Source organism: Suncus etruscus, chromosome 14 (assembly GCF_024139225.1).
Source record: "Suncus etruscus isolate mSunEtr1 chromosome 14, mSunEtr1.pri.cur, whole genome shotgun sequence".
In the NCBI taxonomy this organism is placed as follows: Eukaryota; Metazoa; Chordata; class Mammalia; order Eulipotyphla; family Soricidae; genus Suncus; species Suncus etruscus.
In genome coordinates, this window is record NC_064861.1 from 23,093,321 (window position 1) to 23,115,077 (window position 21,757).

Sequence of the window (21,757 nt, forward strand, 5' to 3'; positions counted from 1 at the left end):
TGTCACCGTTTAAGGGGATATTCAATAATAGTTATAGCGGTTGAGGGAATATATCTACAATATTCAAAGGAGATATGCATGTCCCTTTTATGTCATTAGAAATAGTCTGGAGGAGGGTGCTGAATCCTGGACACCACTTTGGTCTGTGATTTAGCCTTTTGGAGTCCACAAAAAGACTCCCCGCAGTTCAATATAGGGAAATGCATTTGAGTGGGAACAAATCAGAAACCTAGTATGGTAGCAAACACAGTTACAAAATGAAAGAAGGAAGAGGCCAAGAGGCCACTGAGAGTAATCAAGTAGGAAAACAGTACTTGTCTCTTCCCAGCCTGACAGTCCATCCTCTCATTTTTAGTTTGAAATGGAGACCAATGGTGAAAAAAAAATTACCAGTGAATGTCCCGACATACACCAGTGCTGCATCGGCCCGCCTTCCTCCCCATGTGTCCTCCTCTCCTCCCCATATGTCCCCCCCTCCTCCCCATGTGTCCCCCCCTTAGTGTAGGGAGAGAAGGGAGAAAGCCTGAGGACCACTATAGAGCTATAGAGTCCACCTGGGCCGGCAATCAGGGAAGGCCTGGAGAAAAGGGGAGAAATAAGGAAATGGCTGGAGGCCTGCCAAGCCTCCCAGCACCCCCCAAGCTAGGGAAAATGCCTCCAGCATGGGGTGTCCCCTAATCCCATACCTGGGAAGAGCTGGCCTCCAGAATCAAGGAACCGAAAGCCAGATATCTTCCCGGCCCCTCCCCATGCTCTTCCTCCCTAGAGTAGGGGAGGGAGGCCTGAGGACCCCTAAAAGAGTCCACGTGGAACCCACTTCAGGCCACCTGAGCTGGCACCCAGTCAGGAGCGATTTCTAAGCATAGAGCCTGGAGTAATTTTTGAGCGCCATTGGGTGTGACTCAAACCCCCCCCCCAAAAAAAGAAATACCTGTGTCTAGCTCAGTGTGGCTCCCAAACTAATAATAATAATAATAACAATAATAGCAACAACAATAAGATATAATGTATAATTTAATAATTCATTTAAATATCTCAATATGCTTTAAAAGGTCTATGAAAAATATGGTACACTTTTTTTGGGGGGGGCCAAACACAGCAGCACTCAGGGGTTACTCCTGGCTCTCTGCTCAGAAATCACTCCTGATAAGCATGGGGGACCATATAGGATGCTGGGATTTGAACCACTATTGGTCCTGACTCGGCTACTTGCAAGGCAAACACCCTACCACTTTGCTATCTCTCCAGCCCCTATATGGTACACTTTATGAATTGAAATGTCATCCTTGGACACAAGATGACATGTCTCTATATTGTTTCAATTGTGCTATAGTGAACACTGATAATATTTTGAGGGGTACTGTCATGGATTGGACCCAACTCAACTGTGCCACTCATTCTGCAAAATCCCAATTCCTGAAAACATCTCTTAAAAATAAATGCTATTGTGTGTGGGTTTTTGTTTCTGGGGGCCACAATGACCAATTGCTTGTGGCAGTGCTTAGGGGACCAAGAAGAAAGAACTAGGGATCTAACCTGGGCCTCATGTTTCACATGCCCTCAGCTATTGCCCTGTCTCTCTGGTCCTTAGCTTGTGTTAAGCATTTTAGTGAACACTAAAAATCCCTTGACCCACGATCTCATTGCTCAGATCATTCCCATAAAATTAGATAATAACTACATTGGAATTGTAATTACATGTACATAATCATAAGCTTTATTTTTTGGGGGGGCACAACCAGCAGTGCTGAGGGATTACTCCTACCCAGGTCTGTCCTGGGTTGACCAAGTGCAAGGCAAACACCCTATCTCTGTGCTATCATTATGGCCTCAGAAACTGTAAGCTTTAAAGTATAAAAAAGCAAGCAATAATTTCTATTCCTGCCTTGCCTGATGGTAGAGCTATGATTCAATAATGTTTTTATTTTGTTGTTATTTGTTTGTTTTTAAAGCTGAACAAAATTTTAATTTGTCTACCAATAGCCCCAAACTAACCTAGAAGGGTCATCTCTAGAAGAAGTCGAACCCTGCCCAAGATCATGAATAGGTTTATATAGGGAAAGGATATAGGGAGGTTCTAGCTTTTTGATGATCTTTAAAATGTTGGCTGTTGTCTATGGGTACCTTCCTTGAGTCCTTCCCCTATATGCTACCTAGTATGGCCAGGTAGCTTGGGATAGTGTTAATAAAAATAGTCTTGAGGAAACCTAGCATGTGGCTTACATGATGTGGCTTTTACAAAATGGCGTCCCTATTTGTTCAGAACCCAGAACCCCACATTCCCTCCTCTTCTTATGGACTTGAGTCAAATCTTTGACTCTCTTTGAGGTTCCTCATCCTCATCACTACTCATGGGCACATATGGGAACCTTAGCACAAGCATCTTAACTGCACTGGTGCATGCCTGAATAAAGTGGGTGAGGAAATTAATTATGCAAGGACCTACTTAAAAAATCATCAAAAATCCATTAATGGTTTTTAATGGATCTGACTGTAAAAGTACATGCACTCACACACACAGAATTTTTTGGTGTTTAGGATCATACTCAGCAATGCTCAGAGGATATTCCTGGCTCTGTGTTCAGGATTGACCCCTGGTAGGACTCAGGGGACCATAAGTAGTGCACGTGATTGGATCCAGGGTTGTGCCATTGTAACCACAGGCCAGGCAAGTGCCCTACCTCCTGTTTCATCTCTCCAGACCTTTACATGCAGTCTTCTAAAATTTACTCCCCTCAAAGGGAAAGGAACTGTTCTACTTATGTTCTTCATCCATTATTTTTCCTTCTCTTCTTTTGAGGGGAGGGTGGAAGAGGAGGGGTGTATTTGGGCTATACTCAGTAGTGCTCATGTGATTATTCCTAGCACCATACTCTTGACAGTGATTGGGTGGGGAATATGTGATGCCAGAGATTGAACTGGGCTCAGTCACTTGCAAGACAAGTGCTTTGCCTTGTGTCTCTTTGGCCCCTGTTTTATAATTTTTGCCCTTCCTGCTAAATAATACATTTTAGCATTCTTTCCTGATATTCATCATTCATTTTATAAACATACAACTTTCCAACATATGGCTGTATAATAATAAATAATATGGATTTATATAATAAGCTTCCTAAGAAAAGGCAAAAACAGTTTCAAAAGAAATTGCTGGGCCCCCTAGGCAGTAGCTAGACTATTCATCAATAAGAGAAGAGAAATCACCTTATTTCAAGAATTCATTAAAAATCCTGAGGCTTCCAAGAATAATTTAGCTTGGTTTGCAACAGCTGGTAAATGCGACTACAAAGCAAAACAAACACAAAACTGGATGGTAGGAATGTAGTCTGAAGGAAATTACTTGCAACAACCTGAAATGTAGATGACGTGCAAAGAAATTAAGTGTTAAGTACGGAAAGGTCTAAAATCAGCACCATGAGGGTCCCATGTGGTTTCACCCTAGGTGACCACATCATGACATTGCTTCACACTTATATTTCAGCTAACAATGTCTCAGAGATTTTACCACATTGAAAGTGTTTCATTTCATCTGCTGCAGTTGCTAATTCATGAAGCTAGGCATGCTTTCTAATCATGTCTTACAAGTAGGACCATCATATAGATCATATTATACATGTGTGTTGATATATAAAATTCTCCATGGGGATTTCTTTGCTTTGATTATCCTAATTCTGCCAGAGAATTGGGGTGTTTCATTCAGGTAAAATTGAAACCAGACTAATTTGCCCACTCGTTAACTGTGTGTCTTGGGGCATGTCACCTACCAGTTCTAAGCCAATAAAAAAAAGAGCTAATGAGCCATCCCCATCCAGTGATGGAGATGATTAGCTGGAACAATTTATGTCTACAGGAAACATATGGCTGTTCCCATTGGGGATTAGACATGTTTCTTTTATGAAAGTCTTCAGAAAGAGATGTCTATGGCCAGAGCGATAGCACAGCAATAGGGTGTTTGCCTTCCATGTGGCCAACCTGGGATGAACCCAGGTTCAATTTCTGGCATCCCATATGGTTCCCCGAAGCCTGCTGGGAGCAATCTCTGAGTGAAGAGCCAGGAATAAAAGCTGAGCTCTGCTGCTGGGTGTGGCCCCAAAACAAAACAAAACAAATAAGCAAACACACAAAAACCCAAAGAGAGATGTCTTGAAAGATGCTTACCAAAATGTTAACCTTGGTTTTTCCCTGGAAGAAGAATTTCTGGAGATTCACTTCTTGTTGCTGTAATTTCTTTCTTTCTTTTTTTTTTTTTGTTTTTTTTTTTTTGTTTGTTTGTTTGTTTGTTTTGGGGTCACACCTGGCAGCACTCAGGGGTTACTCCTGGCTTTACACTCAGAAATTACTCCTGGTAGGCTAAGGGGACCATATGGGATGCCGGGATTCAAACCACCGTCCTTCTGCATGCAAGGCAAATGCTCTACCTCCATGCTATATCTCTGGCCCCATTGCTGTAATTCTTTTTCATACATTTTATATTTATTTGTTTTGGGGATTAACATTTTTTACAATGATTACAAATGACTTATTAAAAAAGACAAAAGCCACTTTCAAAATGAGATCATTTATACCAAGAAAATCACAAGTCAGTGCTTATTCAGTAATAGACATTATTTCTGTGAGAAAACTATCATAAAAAAGATGACTCATGCAATGACAAAAAAATATACTCATTTTACTAGACTATAAAATTCACCAAAGCCCAAACCTTAAAAATATGGCCCTCCACTGCTCAATTTGACTGGCTTTAAGAAAAAAATGTATGGGCTTCAGAATTGGGCAGGGTTCAATTTTAATTTCCGTTCTGTCCCCCCTCATTATTTTAGATGCTACATCTCTTTTTTTAACTTTATACTACTTTTGTTACATTATACTGTCATTTCAGATCTTTAATCAAATTCCATCAAAGATCTTCTTCATTATTTTGCCATGATTAGCTTTCCATAAACAAGTTTTCTTTCTGTGTATAATTCAATGATAATGAAATAAAAAAATTAAGCTGCATACTAAACAAAGAACTTTAAAAAAAAACAACAAAGAACTTTATTAACCTTTGTTTCCAGCTTTATTCCCAGGCTTCTTTAGCTTAATTAGCCTCAAAGAATTGGTTGTATAGAAGCAAAAACTAAAAAGAGCTGCAGTGTCCAAGGGGCTTGAGCTTAAAAAGATTAGATTTAGGTTTTATTCAATTATTGAACAACATTTTTATTTATTTATTTTTTTGAACAACATTTTAAAAAGCAGTTTTAATTATAAAATAGCTTCCAGTAATTTCTTCAAGTTTTAGCTTCTTCAGAAGTTGACTCAATTGTTTGCTGCATTCTTGGAAGCCTTTGTCAAAATTCTCCACGAGATCTGGAAATTCAACCTCCTCCTCTCCAGTAGTAAGTGGTGTTTTTACATCCACAACCATAGTTTGGGCAGAGCCTCAACCAGTCTCCGGAACCTAGGCAGATTGTCTGCACGATGCTGGCAATATTTCTGTCCACTGCTTTGTCTCAACATGGCCTGTAATGGTGAAACTGTTTGCTCCCAGGGATGCCTGAGCTCTAGGGTTGCTAAAGTGGGTCACTCACTGTCCTTTGATTTGTTCATGGTTTGAACATGTTCACCTAAATGCCAGAGATAGTGTTCACCCCTAAGTTCTTCAAAAAGAACTGAAGTTTATTTTTTATATTATCGGCTCTAGCTGCTCTATGAATCACCTTCTTCTTCCTATGACCAGTTTCTTTCCCACCCACGCATACTTACATCTGCAGTTTGGTGAGCTGCTCTTGGTTCATGGTTTCTTTCATCTTGTTGGAGAGGAAATGGGACCACCAGGGGGCCCAGACTAGGAGCTCAGTGGGTATCAGAGGACCAGCTACACAAGATGGCAGCTAGAGCTAGATGTTACTTCTTGAACAAAATACTTGATCTGCTTCTTCTCCTCTCCTGATTCTATATGTAAGATACAGTATTTCCTCTTCATTCAATAACCTCAATCATTGTTGAAGCTTTTCTTTTTTTGTGTGTCACATCCAGTGGCAGTCAGGGGTTACTCCTAGTTCTGCAGTCAGAAATCACTCTTAGCAGCTTGGGGAGAATATGGGATGCCAGAGGATCGAACTCAGATCAGCTGAATGCAAGGCAAAAGCCCTATCTGCTATACTATAGCTCTCACATAGAGCTACTTTTTGTTTGTTTTTGGACCACACCAGTGGTGTTCAGGGGTTACTCCTGGCTCTGAGCTCAAAAATCACTCCTGGCAGGTTAGGGGGACCACATGGGATTCTGGGAATTGAACCCGGGTTCTTCCCAGGTAGGCCTTGTGCAATGTAAATGCCCTCCCGCTGTGCTATTGCTCTGGCCCCACCCCATAGAGCTTTTTGATGTTTCCAGCTGTCCCAGAAAATTGAACTACTCAAGGATTCTAAAACTTTGTCACTCTTTAGAGCACTGAATACAATAATAGTAACCTAATCATGATCAACACAGCTAATTCTCCACACATAATAGAGAATTTTCACTGTGCTGGGACTTGTGCCTGCCTTACATATTCATTTTTGTTGTTGTTGGTGGTGGTGTTTTTTTTTTAGGCAACACCTGGCTCTCCACTCAAGAATCACTCCTGGGGTGCTCAGGGAACCATATGGGATGCTGGAGATCCAACTCGGGTCAGCTTTATGCAAGGCTAGCACCCTACCCACTGTTTACTATCTCTCTAGCCTACCTCATGAAGCTTACCTCACACATTCAAAGTTTGCATTCATTCTACCACTGAGAGCCCTGGCCCTCACAATGTCCATGTTCTTCCTTTTTCTTTACCATCAACTTGGATTTTATGCAGGGAAGCGAACTTCTTCTTCTTTTTTTTTTTTTTTTTGGGTTTTTGGGCCACACCCGGCGGTGCTCAGAGGTTACTCCTGGCTGTCTGCTCAGAAATAGCTCCTGGCAAGCACGGGGGACCATACGGGACACCGGGATTCGAACCAACCACCTTTGGTCCTGGATCGGCTGCTTGCAAGGCAAACGCCGCTGTGCTATCTCTCCGTGGGAAGCGAACTTCTAGCCTTCCTTGTAGATCCAGATTTGATCTTTGATCCCCTGAGCACTACTAAGAGTGACTCCTAAATCCTGAGTCAGCAGTAGCCCCAGAGCACAGCCAGACACACACACACACACACACACACACACACACACACACACACACACACACACACACACACACAAATGTTCCTATTCTTCATGTACTTTATTTTATTTAATATTGTATTTATTTTTGGTTTGGGGCCATACCTAGTGATGCTTAGGGGTTACTCCTGACTCTGTACTCAGAAATTATTCCTGGTAGAAAGACACAGAATAGTCTCACTCATCTATGGTTTTTGTTGTTGTTGTTGTTGTTTTTGTTTTTCTGGCCACACCCATTTGATGTTCAGTGGTTACTCCTGGCTAAGCGCTCAGAAATTGCCCCTGGCTTGGGGGGACTATATGGGACACTGCAGTCCTTCCTTGGCTAGCGCTTGCAAAGCAGACACCTTGCCTCTAGCGCCACCTCGCCGGCCCCCATCTATGGGTTTTAAGAAAAATTAAAGACATTGAAATAATTCCCAGAGATGAGGGCCAGATGGACCGGCTCAAGAGATGAAGCTCACCACAAAGAGTGGTGAGTGCAGTTAGAGAAATAACTATGCTGAGAACTATCATAACAATGTCAGTGAGTAAAGGATGTAGAAAGCCTGTCTCAAATACAGGCCGGGGGTGGGGAGAGAAAAGATGGGGGCACTGGTGATGGGAAGGTTGCACGGTGAAGGGGGGGTGTTCTTGTTGTGACTGAAACCCAACTACAATTATTTTATAATCATGGTGTTTAAATAAAGACATTATTAAAAATAATAAAATAAATAAACTAATAAAAAAGAACTAGCTCCTGGTAGTCCTTGGGGGCCCCTATAGGGTTCTGGGGATTGAACCTGTTTGGCTGTATGCAACCATTATACTATCCCACTATCCTATTCTATCCTATCCTATCCTATCCTATCCTATCCTAATCTATCCTATCCTATCCTATCCTATCCTATCCTATCCTATCCTATCCTATCCTCACCTAACCTATCCTATCCTATCCTATCTTATCCTATTCTCTTATCCTATCCTATCCTATCCTATCCTATCCTATCCTATCCTATCCTATCCTATCCTCTCCTCTCCTCTCCTCTCCTCTCCTCTCCTATCACTCTGGCCCCATGTACTTGAATTTTAAATTTTAGAGAGAACAGGAGAGGGAATAAATCCTGCAAATGAGATTGAATGGCCAGAGTGATAGCATAGAGGATAGGACATTTACCTTACATGTGACAGACCTAGTCCAATACAAACAAAAAAGCAAATGGGATCGAATGCCAGGCCCCAAGAGTTCCTTGAGGGTAGTTATAGGCCTTTGGGAAGTAGTGACAAGCATGGGAAGGCCTAGTCCATGAGGAGCTCACTCTGAAGAGGTCACAGGTAGAGGGGAGGCTGGTCAAAGTCCTGACAAAGATGAGAATCTGCTGCTATGGAGAAATAGCTTTCCTGAAAAGCACCCAGGGTTTGCAGTTGTAACCAAAGAGAAGAATGCAGATGCAGGCTAACCCATATTTTGCCTGGTCTAAAATATACAATTTGAGGGTCTGAGCAATAGTGCAGTGGTAGGGCGTTTGCCTTGTACACGGTTGACTGAGGATGGATCTGGATTCGATCCCCAGCATCCCATGTGGTCCCACATGCTGGGAGTAATTTCTGAGTGCAGAGTCAGGAGTAACCCCTGAGTATCATTGGGTGTGGCCCAAAAACAAAACAAATAAACAAACAAAATAAAATATACAATTTGGGGCTGGAGAGATAGCATGGAGGTAAGGCATTTGCTTTTCATGTAGAAGGACAGTGGTTCAAATCCTGGCATCCCATATGGTCCCCGAGCCTGCCAGGAGTGATTTCTGAGCATAGAGCCAGGAGTAATCCCCGAGCGTTGCCAGGTGTGACCCCCAAAAAAATACAATTTGGGGGCCCTTCCAAGAGAAGGAATGCATGAGAGAAAATACACAGCAGAGATAAAAAGAATTTTGCTCATTCTGAAGCTTAAGCCTCATGAACCTCCTGGACAATCCATACCTCTTTAGACTTGAGATGATAAAAGTAGATTGTCTGAGTTCTCTGAATCCCATCTGACTTAGAGAGCAAAGCTGCCGCTTATGATGAGGATCCTGGGTATTTCTCAGCATCCCATCATGAGACTCGAGCTGGCCTAAATCTGTATTGCAACTGGAGACTCAAACACCAGCAGGCCTTCTTCAAACCTACCTACCCATATGCTTCCTTCTAACATTTCTCTTCACACATCAGATCTCTACTTTTCTTACCCACAGAGCAGAAATCCCTGCCTGGCCATGTTATAGTATAGCTCCACTCACCAAGTCTGAGCCTGGCGAGTGGAGCTAGACTTTTAATAATATATGTTTTCCACCCAATGTACCCAATATATGATTTCACGGGGCAGGAAGAAGGCTCAAAAGGATAGAGTACATGCTGTGAACATGAAAACTGTATTTTGATTTCTGGCAGTACATAGTCTCCCAAGTTCCACCCAGAGCAACTATGAAATACCTCATAGGGGTAGCATGGATGTGGGCACAAACAAGACAAACAACAATATACAATACAGCAGGTAAGGCACTTAACTTGCATGCAGCGGACCCAGGGTTGATCCCAGCACCCCATACAGTCCCCTGAGCACTGCCAGGAGTCATTCCTGAGTTCAGAGCCAGGAATAACACCTGAACATTGCATTTGGGTGTGGCCCAAAACTAAAAAACAAACAAACAAAAAAGGCAACACAAAAATAGTTGATATTTTTCCAAATCCAGTGTGGGCTTCACACTAAGGACACACCTCTCGTTGGACGAGTCACACGTTTCAAGTGCTCAGTAACCACATGTGGCCGCCATCATGGAAGTCAGCATTGCTGCAGGCCGGAGTCTGGAGTGCGCACAGGCACTGGTTGGGGCCTGATGCAGTTTCTTCGCGCGTGTCTGCTCTTGGGCTCAGATCAATGTAGGATTAATCATCACTGGCTTGCAGAGTGCACACAGCCCAAGCACATTTGCTGCCAAATTGCAATTACAGAGTTCTTTCTTTGATGGATTCAGAGTTAATGTCCTCGCATTTCCTTTATTCCAGAAATGAAATGAAAACCACTCTCACACACACACAGAGGCAAAAGCCTCCCAGAAACCTACAGCTCCATCAGCAGATTGTGCAGCCTTGGTAGGAAGGTCATTAGACGGGTTTTCTGTAGAGCCCATAAAGCATCAGGGAAATAGATAAATGTCAGAAGACCAGTAGCTTAGCTGCACTCCAGCTCAGCCTCCCCAAGGTAATAAATGTGTCTCTCTAGCATGTCTGCTCTTCCCTTCAATCTGCTGCCTCTTAGTAAATAAGTTCTCTCAGGCACGCTCCTTTTTCATTCCATAGATATTTTACCCCTGTTTTCAGCAGTACAGAAGCATATAGAGTGGCCCCTTTCCCTTTCAGAGCTAGGTTTCTCTTCTGCTCCTTGATGATTTGCCCATCCACCCCCACCCCCAGGTGAGTTTTTGTAGAAAAGAACGGATGCAGGGTGGCTGACACTAGTTCCACCCCTGTATCTCATGGTGCCCATGAGCACACACACACACACACACACACACACACACACACACACACACACAGATGTGGCAGACTTAAAAGTTTTATTTTTCCATCTGGAGGCAATTTGTAATGAACTGCCTAGTAATTTGATGACTCCACATCAAAGCCATTTTCTACAGCAGGCAACATGCTAGGGGCTTATAGATATTTTCATATATATTTTGCAACAATACTCCAGAGAGACCTTTATCATTCATACTTCTTTCTGCACAGGCAGAAACTGAGGTGTGGAAAGATTAGGTCAGTGCCTAAAATCTCACACCACAAGGTGCCCCTCTCCCCCAAGCAGGATTGAGAGCCAGGTTTCTTAACTTCAGTGTTCACAGAAGTTTGGGATCATTTCTGATCTAGAAGTACTGACAGGGGTCAATACTTTGGCCAGTGGGTAGATGCCTGAGAAGAAAGTATGGTTCCAGTGAGGTCTCCCCATGGGTGAGGTGGGGATGTGCCTCATGGAGCTCTTCTCACAAAGCAAAACTAAAGAAGGATGTGCAAAGTTTGGGGGGAGCAATGAACCAGACAGGCAAAGATCAAAGATGAGCTGCCTGTACCCCCTAACCCCACAGAGCCCCTTAAAAAGCAGCTCTGACCTTCCTGAGGGCTGGGACAAGCTACCTGCCTTTCAGAGACAAATAAATAATGACTTTTGCAGGCCTTCCCAAGAGTCCATTTGTATTAACCAGTTTATGATTATAGACTAGTGTGAATCAGCAAAAGCCCAATAAAAATCCCTGTTAAACCTTCCTAGCACAGCATTGAGCCCTGGCTGATGGTAACTGTTAACGAAGAGCAGATCCTCTTTGTTTTTATGGTGTAATGGAGCCATCTGACAGTACTAGGGCAGACAAGAAAATAATAGCATGCTCACATTAATTAGCCAGCTGGCCTCTGAGAGGCCACATCAATGCAGACTTGAATTTTGCATTCAATGTTGGCTGCTTCAGGTGGCCTCGGGCACTGGATAAACTGACTGAGAAGGTGATGTTTTTGACTCAATCTCCTACTGTGTGTCAGACAGTGGATTACAAATAGAATTTAGGAGCCTTCTCTTCAATGAGTGTTTTGTGGGACAAATATCAGGTCACTCAGAAAGTTCCTTTCTCTGTCAGCCAGTGTATACACAGCTGTAATGACTTCTGGGGAGAGAACAACTGCGCAGGAGCGGATATATACCTTTCCTCTCCTTTTCCTCTTCAACTCCCCCCTTCTTCTAGCTTATTAAAACATTATGCAAAAACAAAAAAAAAAAAAACAAAAAAAAACCAATATGCAGTGCTGGAGTGATATTACAGCGGGTAACGCATTTATTTTCTTTGCATGCAGCTGACTGGGTTTGATCCCAGCACCCCATAGGGTCCAGAACTGATTTTTTTTCTTTTCTTTTTCCCCCTTTTTTTGGAGGCCACAACCGGTGGTGCTCAGGGGGCATTCCTGACTTTGTGCTCAGAAATCACTCCTGGCAGGCTCAAGGGACCATATGAGATGCTGGGGATTGAACCTGGTTGGCTGCATGCAAGGCAAATGCCCTACCTGCTGTGCTAATGCTCTAGCTTTCAGGGGTGATTTCTGAGCACAGAGCCAGGAGTAATGCCTGAGTACTGCTGGTGTGGCCCAAAAAACTAATACCAAACAAACAAACTAAAACCAATATGCATCAAAATCTTCACCTGGCCTAAGTGTGTAGAGAGCTGAGGTTTTACAATCAGACCAGAAACCCAAGTAACTAACATTCATATCAAGCAAAAGGGCATTTTCAGAGGTTCAATGCCAGGGAGCTACACAATTCATCATGGGAACTCCCCACACACTTCCTTGTGGTGCCAGAATGTGCTGGCACTGTGGGGGATCCAGGAATTGGACTTGAGGTTAAATGTATGGAAATTAGTTACTGAGCCAGGTTCTGCCCTGGGACTGTAATCTTTAGATCTAACTTCTTTTTTTTTGTTTTGTTTTGGTTTGGTTTGGTTTTTGGGTCACACCCAGCAGTGCTCAGGGGTTACTCCTGGCTCTATGCTCAGAAATCGCTCCTGGCAGGCTTGGGGAACCATACGGGATGCCAGGATTCGAACCATCATTCTTCTGCATGCAAGGCAAACACCATACCTTCATGCTATCTCTCCGGCCCCAGATCTAACTTCTTCTAATTTTTACTCATGTCTGTTTATTGGTGAGATCTATCATGTTTTCTTGTGTTCTAATCTGCACATCCCTTCATGTCATTATGTACATGTTCCAGCATGGAAATAACATTTCTATTACTAATGCTGTGTGGAGTGTTGTCCATTGTTAATAGAAATATTTGTGTAAAAATTTTTAAAAAATTAAAAAAATAAAAATAAAAAAAGAAATATTTGTGAAAAGACAAAACAGTTGGACTCTCAAACCATCCTTCCTAATAGCAAACCATCAAGTCATTTCTCACTGTAAAGAGAAAATGAAAACCCGACAGTAGCTCTCTTGGCAGGATGGCTCTGGAAGAGCGCAGTCTCTCTTTGCCAAACCAGGGTAAATAATAGAATTTTCAGGGAGAATATTGATAGCAAATATAAATTTGAAAAATATGTGTAATATTTCCACTCTTTAAAGAACCACATCTATTCAGATTTCTACAAGGCAAGAAGAAGCCTCTGCCAGATAGCCCTGAAGGCTACATCTCAGCCACATAACACACCCCTGCTCCCCACTCAACACTCAATTACAGTAGTTGGAAAGATAGGAATGTTGAAAATATGGAAATGATAGAAATAAGCATAAGAGTTTCCAGGCGATTTAAATGGTGGTTGGGCCTGTTAATCACAACGCCTGATCTACTCCTGTGACACAAACATAAGGAGGACATTAGATGCTACAATCTTTTCTGGGACCATATATAATTAATTTTTTTATTTATTCCACTAAAATAAAATAGGGCCTTTTGTATGCAATACACTATTCTAGGCACCAGCAAGCCTGAGCTGAACAAAGATTACCTGTCCTAGAAATTACCTTGTAGCAATTACTTTCCATTTATTACTGGAACCCAAAGTGCTTTCAATGTATACATTAACATATTAAAATGGGAATAGGGAGATGGTTCAAAAAGTTCAGGTGGTTCAGAGGAAGCACATATTTGCCTTTGACCCCTGAATTTGACCCTGAGTATACTCATCTCTCTTCCTCTCTCCCCCAACAGAAGAAAGAACTTTGGCGCTACCGTATTTTCGGCGTATAAGACGATCCCCTAATTTTAGACTTCCTCTCTGACTCTGGCCAATCTGAGCAGGCTTTTTACAGTGTAGATTCGGGTCCAGAACATTGTCTAATGTGCATGCATCAAAAGCCTGCTTGGATTGGCTGAGTGAGAGAGGCGGTCCGAGCAGCCTTGCAGTGATTGGTGCAGGATCAAGTTGGAAAATTCGTTTCGTGGCAATATCCAGACGATTTTCTTTTAGCGGCATATCAAAACGTTGTTCGGGATATACTCGGCGTATAAGACAACCTCCGATTTTCGGTTGACTTTTTTTCATTTCAAAAGTCATCTTAAACGCAGGAAAATACAGTATTTACTCAGGTTTTCTTAAATGGACTGACTCTTTGAACAAACATTTATGAACTATTGGATTATTCTGCAGTAATACAAACATGGAGAAAGCCAAGTAAGCTCATTTTCACTGAGCTTACATGAAAACATAAAGTGTTATAGGAAGAATGTTATTATATTTGAAGCCTAACACTATTAGGCTTAAGACCTCAATACAAAAGAATGTAAAAATTTAGAGAAGGAATTCCACCTAGGAAGAACTAATGGAGGGTGAAGAGTGGGGGGAGAGGATATAAATTGCGATTTAAATGTTGAGTATAGGGGCCAGAGTGATAGCACAGTGGTAGTGCACATGGCCTACCCCTGCATCCCATAGGATCCCCCAAGCCTGTCTGTCAGGTGTGATTTCTGAGCACAGATCCAGGAGTAACCTCTGAGTGCTTCCAGTGTGGCTCAAAACCAAAAATAAATAAATAAAAATAAAATAGGGACCGGAATGGTGGCACAGCATCAGGGCGTTTGCCTTTCACGTGGCTGACCTAGGATGGAACCGTGGTTTGATCCCCCAGCGTCCCATATGGTCCCCCAAGCCAGGAGCAATTTTTGAGCACATAGACAGAAGTAACTCCTGTGTGTCACTGGTGTGACCCCCAAATCAAAATAAATAAATAAATAAATAAAATAAAAGTTGCGTATACTACTGGGCTGGGAAGTGGCTCAGTGCTAGACACTGAGATCCTGATTTTGGTTCCTGCCACCACACTGACCTGAGCACCATCAGGAGCAGCTCCTGAGCACAAGCTGGGCGAACTCCCACATCCCACCCTGTATGGGCCAAATTCCAAATATATGAAAAGTCAAGGCTGAGTGTGACTAGAGCTTAATAAAACAAGAGGAGGGCAGAGATGGAGCGGAATCTGTAACGAGAGGAACTCATTTGTTATATCTGGGCCATGAGCACAGCCAGGGACTGGACTGCTGTGTATCTCCAAGTACCACAAGCACAGTTCTAAGCCCAGGGATAGGGACAAGGTATTTGGAGGCTTTGTCTTTAGGAAGGCGGAAGCCTCATGAGGGATCAGTGCCCCCAGCAGAAGAGTACTGAGAAAAAGACTCTCTGTGGCATGTAAAGAGTTATCTTCTGGGGCCGGAGAGATAGCATGGAGGTAAGGCGTTTGCCTTTCATGCAGGAGGTCATCGGTTCGAATCCCGGCGTCCCATATGATCCCCCGTGCCTGCCAGGAGCAATTTCTGAGCCTGGAGCCAGGAATAACCCCTGAGCACTGCCGGGTGTGACCCAAAAACCAAAAAAAAAAAAAAAAAAAGAGTTATCTTCTGAAACCCAGGAAAAGAGCCACGAGCAGCAGACCTTGCAACACCCTGCTCTGATTTATCACCTTCAGAGCATGAGGAATGAAGATATATTGTTTAAACCACCCAGTCCCACCTAGGTCACTGGTTATAGAAGCTTAAACAGAGATAAAAACAGAATTTGGGAAGTGGTGGAGGGCATAGCTAGCAATGTTCATGGCCTACTTCTGGCACTGCACTCAGGAATAATTATTGTTGCCATGCTTGGGGGACCATATGGGATATAGGGGATCTAACCTATCTCAGCTGCATTGAAAACAAGTGCCCCACCACTGCACTGTGGCTCTAGCTAAAAGCAGACATTTAACCTTGCTTTTGATCTTCTTTATCCAACTGAAGTTTAGAGCAGCTATTATCCTCTCTTCAACCAAACACTCAAGGTCACCCTCCAATGAAAAAGCAGAAGAGTGGAAAATTGGCATCATCTCACATGTCCACTGTGGAACTGGCAACTAGGACTACTGTGATAATTCTGAGGTTTTATTCGGGTTCAGAAGGAAAGAGCCTGTGATTGATTATTGATGTCTGCCACAGGCTCAGGATTTGGGGGTGGTGGAGGATTTATTGGCCATCCCTTGTTTAGGATGCAGGATGGTGTCACCCAATAAGGTATACTCAGTGTAGAGACTTAGATTCATTTAATTTTGCTTTGTTTGTACTTTTGTGGAGGAGGGCATATTTGGGTCATATCCAGTGGTGCTCTAAAGGCTATTCCCATCTCTAGGCTCACTGGTGCCTATAGAAATGAGGCTGATTGTACACAGGGCAAGCACCTTAATGTCTTTACTATCTCCCCAGTCCTGTGTAGATGTTTATTAAAAAAAAACACAAAAACATTTGTCTTTGGTCTCTACCACAGAGAGGAGATGACAAAGGAGATGTCATCATTCAGGAAGTGTCACAAGAAGAGGCACATATGGCTCCAAGTTCACCAGCATCAAGTATGGCTGGCTGCCAAGTGCAAGAAGGAAAACAGGAGGCCAAGGCCAAGAAGAGATCTCTAGGACTGGTTGGTCGCATGTGGCATGTGAAAATTGTGTACCATGTATTCATGCCTGGATCCCGTGAGGGAATAAGAGGGCAGCTGTTACAGCACCCAGAACATCTTTGTGTGTGTGTGTGTGTGTTTTGGGTCACACCCAGCAGTGCTCAGGGGTTATTCCTGGCTCCAGGCTCAGAAATTGCTCCTGGCAGGCATGGGGGACCATATGGGACACTGGGATTCGAACCGATGACCTTCTGCATGAAAGGCAAACACCTTACCTCCATGCTATCTCTCCGGCCCAGAACATCTTTTTTTTAAATATCTTTATTTAAACAATTTGATTACAAACATAATTGTAGTTGGATTTCAGTCATATAAAGAACACCCCACCCTTCGCCAGTGCAACATTCCCATCACCAGTGCCCCAAATCTCCCACCTTCATACTCTCTCTCCTGCCAGAATTTGAGACAGACAGGTTTTCTACTTCCCTCATTCATTCTCATTGTTATGATAGTTGTCAGTGTAGTTATTTCTCTAATTGCACTCACCACTCTTTGTGGTAATCTTCATATAGTGAGCTGGACCTTCCAGCCCTCGTCTCTATTGTCTCTGAGAATTATTACAAAAATGCCTTTTATTTTTCTTAAAACCCATAGATGAGTGATAGCATCCAGTACATCTTAAGGAATTCAACAACTAGTCGTGTGAATAAATGCCCTGGTGGTGCTTGAAAGCAACCATACAGTGCCAGGAATCAAGCTTGGGCTGCCTGTATACAAAGCTTGCATGCAGCCCTTTGAGCTGGCTATAGGCCGACATTCTAGTATTTTAAAAAAAAAGGGATGGGTGCTCCTTGAAACAGGGGAATAATGGTTCAAGAAGACCACCCTGTCACAACCCTCACTCATCACAGTGAGAGGACAAATCACAGCCTGATAAATGGCCCCATTTTGAGCAATAAGCAGTTTTCTGCTACAAAGAGAACAGCGCTCAATCATGTTTGTTCCTGAGATTCCAAGAGAGGGATGAGAACCACCGTCTACAGATCCAGACACAGAGGGCCCGAGAGGCTCAGTGTCAAGCCCTGGACTCCCAGCAGATGCTTAGTGACTAGAAGATGGGGCCAGAGAGACAGAACAATGGGTAAGGCCCATCCAGATTGATTCCTGGCACTACATATGGTCCCCCAGCACCACCAAAACAAAACAAAAGCAAAAATACTACTACTACGACTACTGCTGGTCTGCTGCTGCTTCTGCTACTGCCACTGCTACTTACTACTGCTACTGTTACTACTGCTGTTACTACTACTGTTACTACTACTACTACTATCACCACCACCACCATCACCACTACATCATCATTGTCATCATCGTCGTCATAGTCGTCGTAGTAGTAGTAATAGTAGTAGTAGTAGAAGAAGAAGAAAAAGAAGAAGAAGAAGAAGAAGAAGAAGAAGAAGAAGAAGAAGAAGAAGAAGAAGAAGAAGAAGAAGAAGAAGAAGAAGAAGAAGAAGACATTAGTCAGATTTTATCTGATACATTGCAGGGAATATTTCATTCAGACTTCCCTTCAACAAAGGAATAGAATATATTGGAAAGATTGAATATATGTTTTCTGTCTAGCAAAATAAAAAGCTTTCTTGGATTTTAGAAATTTTAATCTTCCTTTTTCCTGCTGAGCCAGCCTAGAGACACCAAGGACCATAATCCCTCCAGGACCCACACCCAGTAAGATGTCCCCACTCAACGAATGTGGGGCTGATTCCTGCCGTGTGATTGGAAACCCAGAGACGGGTTTGCTCTCTGCCTTTTTTCTGCTGTTTTTTTCTGCGGCCATGCTCTCTGCCTTTTTTCTGCTGAGCAAGCCTAGAGAGACACCAAGGACCCACACCTAAGAAGTGCCGCCGTGGAGCGGAGCGCTTATCTTTTAACTTCTGAATTCCATTTCTCCACATTGTAAGAAGCAATCTACAGCCTTACCAATGGAGAGATTTTGCAGAACACCCCCATGTTTAAAGAAATCAAGATGGCTGCTCTGATAATCTAAAAAGTAGGAAATAGCTAGGTATCCTCTCAAATAAGAAGTTTAGATTAAAATTATGGAAGATGTTCAGGGAGCTCTAAAAAAGCATTGATAGACTTGACTGGAGCACAGTTAAGCATCAAGAGGATTTGACAACTGAAATTAGATATTTTCACACTGAAATAACAGGTCTGAAAAACTGAGCTTATGCAAATCTTGCCAGCATGGGGTTTGGGGAGACCTCATGCCGGAGGCTTTCTCCCTAGCCTTTAGAGTGCTGAGAAGCTTGGCAGGCCCCATAGCTGTCCCCCTCTTTATCCCCTGACTCCAGGCCTTCCATGGGTGCCAGCTCAGATGGCCAGAAGTGGGTTCAGGTGGACTCTTGGGGGTCCTCAGGCTTCCCCCTCCCTTCATATTCCAGGGGGGATATGCATGGGGAGGAAGGCGGCCAGATATCTGGCTTCCAGTTTTCTCTTTGATTCTAGAGGCCAGCTCTTGCCAGGTATGGGGTTTGGGCCGGCCCCATGCCGGAGGCCTTCTCCCTGGCCTGGGGAGTGCTGGGAGGCTTGGCAGGCCCCCAGTCGTCCCCCTCTTTTCCCCCTGGACTCCAGGCCCTCCCTGGGTGCCAGCTCAGATGGCCAAAAGTGGGTTCAGGTGGATCCTTAGGGATCTCAGGCTTCTCTCCTCCTTCCGTACACCAGGGGGGAGGTGCATGAGGAGGAGGGCGGGCAAATATCTGGCTTCCGGTTTCCCCTTTGATTCTGGAGGCCAGCTCTTCCCAGGTATGGGGTTTGGAGGCCTTCTCCCTAGCCTGGGGAGTGCTGGGATGCTTGGCAGGCCCCCATCCGTCCGTCTCTCTTTCCCCTGGACTCCAGGCCTTCCCTGGGCACTGGTCCAGGTGGGCTCTATAGGGGTCATCAGGCTTTCCCCTTACCTCTTCCTAATGGGAATGTGCTTTGGGAGGAGGGCGGGTAGTTCTAGTACTGGTTTATGTTGGGTCACTGGAAAATTTTTCTCCTTGCTCTCCTAGTGACAGTAATGTATGCATATAGTTTATATATGCATAATATCCAACTTGTATTGTGACCTTGATACAGCCCTACAAAGCTCATATCTAGTCTTTTACCGCCTCAGTCCCAACCCTTATTTCCCCCATCTTCCCATGTAGGTGCAGCTCATGACATGAAGCTCAACACATAGAGTGATGAGTGCAGTTAGAGAAATAACTACACTGAAAACTATCATAACAATGTGAATGAATGAGGGAAATAGAAAGCCTGTCTTGAGTACAGGTGTGGGTGGGGTGGGGAGGAGGGAGATCTGGGAAATTGGTGGTGGGAATCTTGCACTGGTGAAGGGGGGTGTTCTTTTTTTTTTTTTTTTTGGTTTTTGGGCCACACCCGTTGGTGCTCAGTGGTTACTCCTGGCTGTCTGCTCAGAAATAGCTCCTGGCAGGCATGGGGGACCATATGGGACATCGGGATTCGAACCAACCACCTTTGGTCCTGGATCGGCTGTTTGCAAGGCAAATGCCACTGTGCTATCTCTCTAGGCCCAGGGGGTTGTTCTTTATATGACTGTTATACAACTACAATCATATTTGTAATCACAGTGTTTAAATAAAGATAATTTAAAAAAGAAATTATAATCTTATTAACCAATGACTTCTAGTATAAGAGAATAATGAATCTATCTTTTATTGTCCTAGGAACCCAAAAAAAGAAACTAATGAACAAGCAACCCTGAAGTTGCATTATCGCAGCATTAGGGCACAATCTAGGCCACCAGATTGCCCCAGATGTATTCAGAGAAATTTGAGTAACCCAACTTACATTCCTTGGTCCTTTCAACAATTTTGAAAATAAAACTCTTTTTTTTTCTTGGTTCCAGTTTTTTTTTTTTTTTTTAAATTAAAACTCTATTTATTTGAGAACTGGAGCCATGGGACAGCAGATAGGGTACTTGCCTTCCACACAGCCAATCCGGGTTTGATCCCCAGCATCCCATATGGTCCCTTGAGCATCACCAGGAGTGATTTCTGAGAGCAGAGTCAGGATTATCTCCTAAGCATCACTAGGTGTGGCCCCAAAATTTAAAAATATTTACGTAAAACCAGGCAACATATATTTCAAAGTTCCAAAAGTACAAGAGTTTCCTTCTTGAACCTCACCCACGATCCACAACATGTCTGCCTATCAGCCAGTGTGAAGACTCATTTAACTCTCCAAAAGGAGGTAAGCCAAGTCACGAGAAATAATGGATATACCAGTCTCACAGCTGATTGCACTGGGGCCCTGTGGGAGAGGGGAAGGGCAAGTCCCTGCCCTGCTGAAGCCTCGGCAACTTCACACACAGCCCACAACTACTGCCACACCAATGGCCCAGATTTACCTCTTTTTCATTAATCTCTAGAGATTAATTAATTAATTTCCATTAATCTTTAGAGGCACCTAACCCCCCCCCCACACACACAAACCCCAAAACCTCCAGGTATGCTGGTTTGGGGACTGAGATCTCTGGGGTCTTTTTGGAATCAGGGCAGGCAACCTACCCTGTCCCTCAACCCCACACCCCTATACTTTCAGAAGCCCCAGAAACCCCAGAGACTGAGGAGTGAAGCCCATGTCCTCTGCAGAGGGTCACATGTGCAAGCCCAGGGTCAGACCGCCAATACTACCTTCCTCTGCACATGGCTCAGGGACACTGGGTTATTTTTAGAGCTTTTAAAATTACACAGGAAATTGATACTGGGGAAAAAATAAAGTGAAGTAAAAACCCAGTCTAGGGGCCGGCGAGGTGGCGCTAGAGGTAAGTTGTCTGCCTTGCAAGCGCTAGCCAAGGAAGGGCTGTAGTTTGATCCCCCAGCATCCCATATGGTCCCCCCAAGCCAGGGCCAATTTCGGAGCGCTTAGTCAGGAGTAACCCCTGAGCATCAAATGGGTGTGGCCTGAAAAAACAAACAAACAAACAAATAAACAAAAAACCCAGTCTACTCCTCACTTTCTTCCCAAAAGTATCCACACAGACCATTTGTTTATCTTGTATGTTTGGAGTCTTTTATTTTGGGGAAAAGTTTTGTTTTTCTTTCCTACATGGAATCATATCTATGGGCCTTATAACTTGCTTTTCTTTTTTTTTTTTTTTTTTGGATTTTTGG

General features: G+C 43.5%; 1 pseudogene; it reads right to left on the bottom strand.

Moving 5' to 3' along the window:
- Positions 1-5,295: 5,295 nt before the first annotated feature.
- LOC126028319 (transcription factor BTF3-like) lies at positions 5,296-5,792 on the bottom strand (annotated as a pseudogene).
- Positions 5,793-21,757: the final 15,965 nt, after the last annotated feature.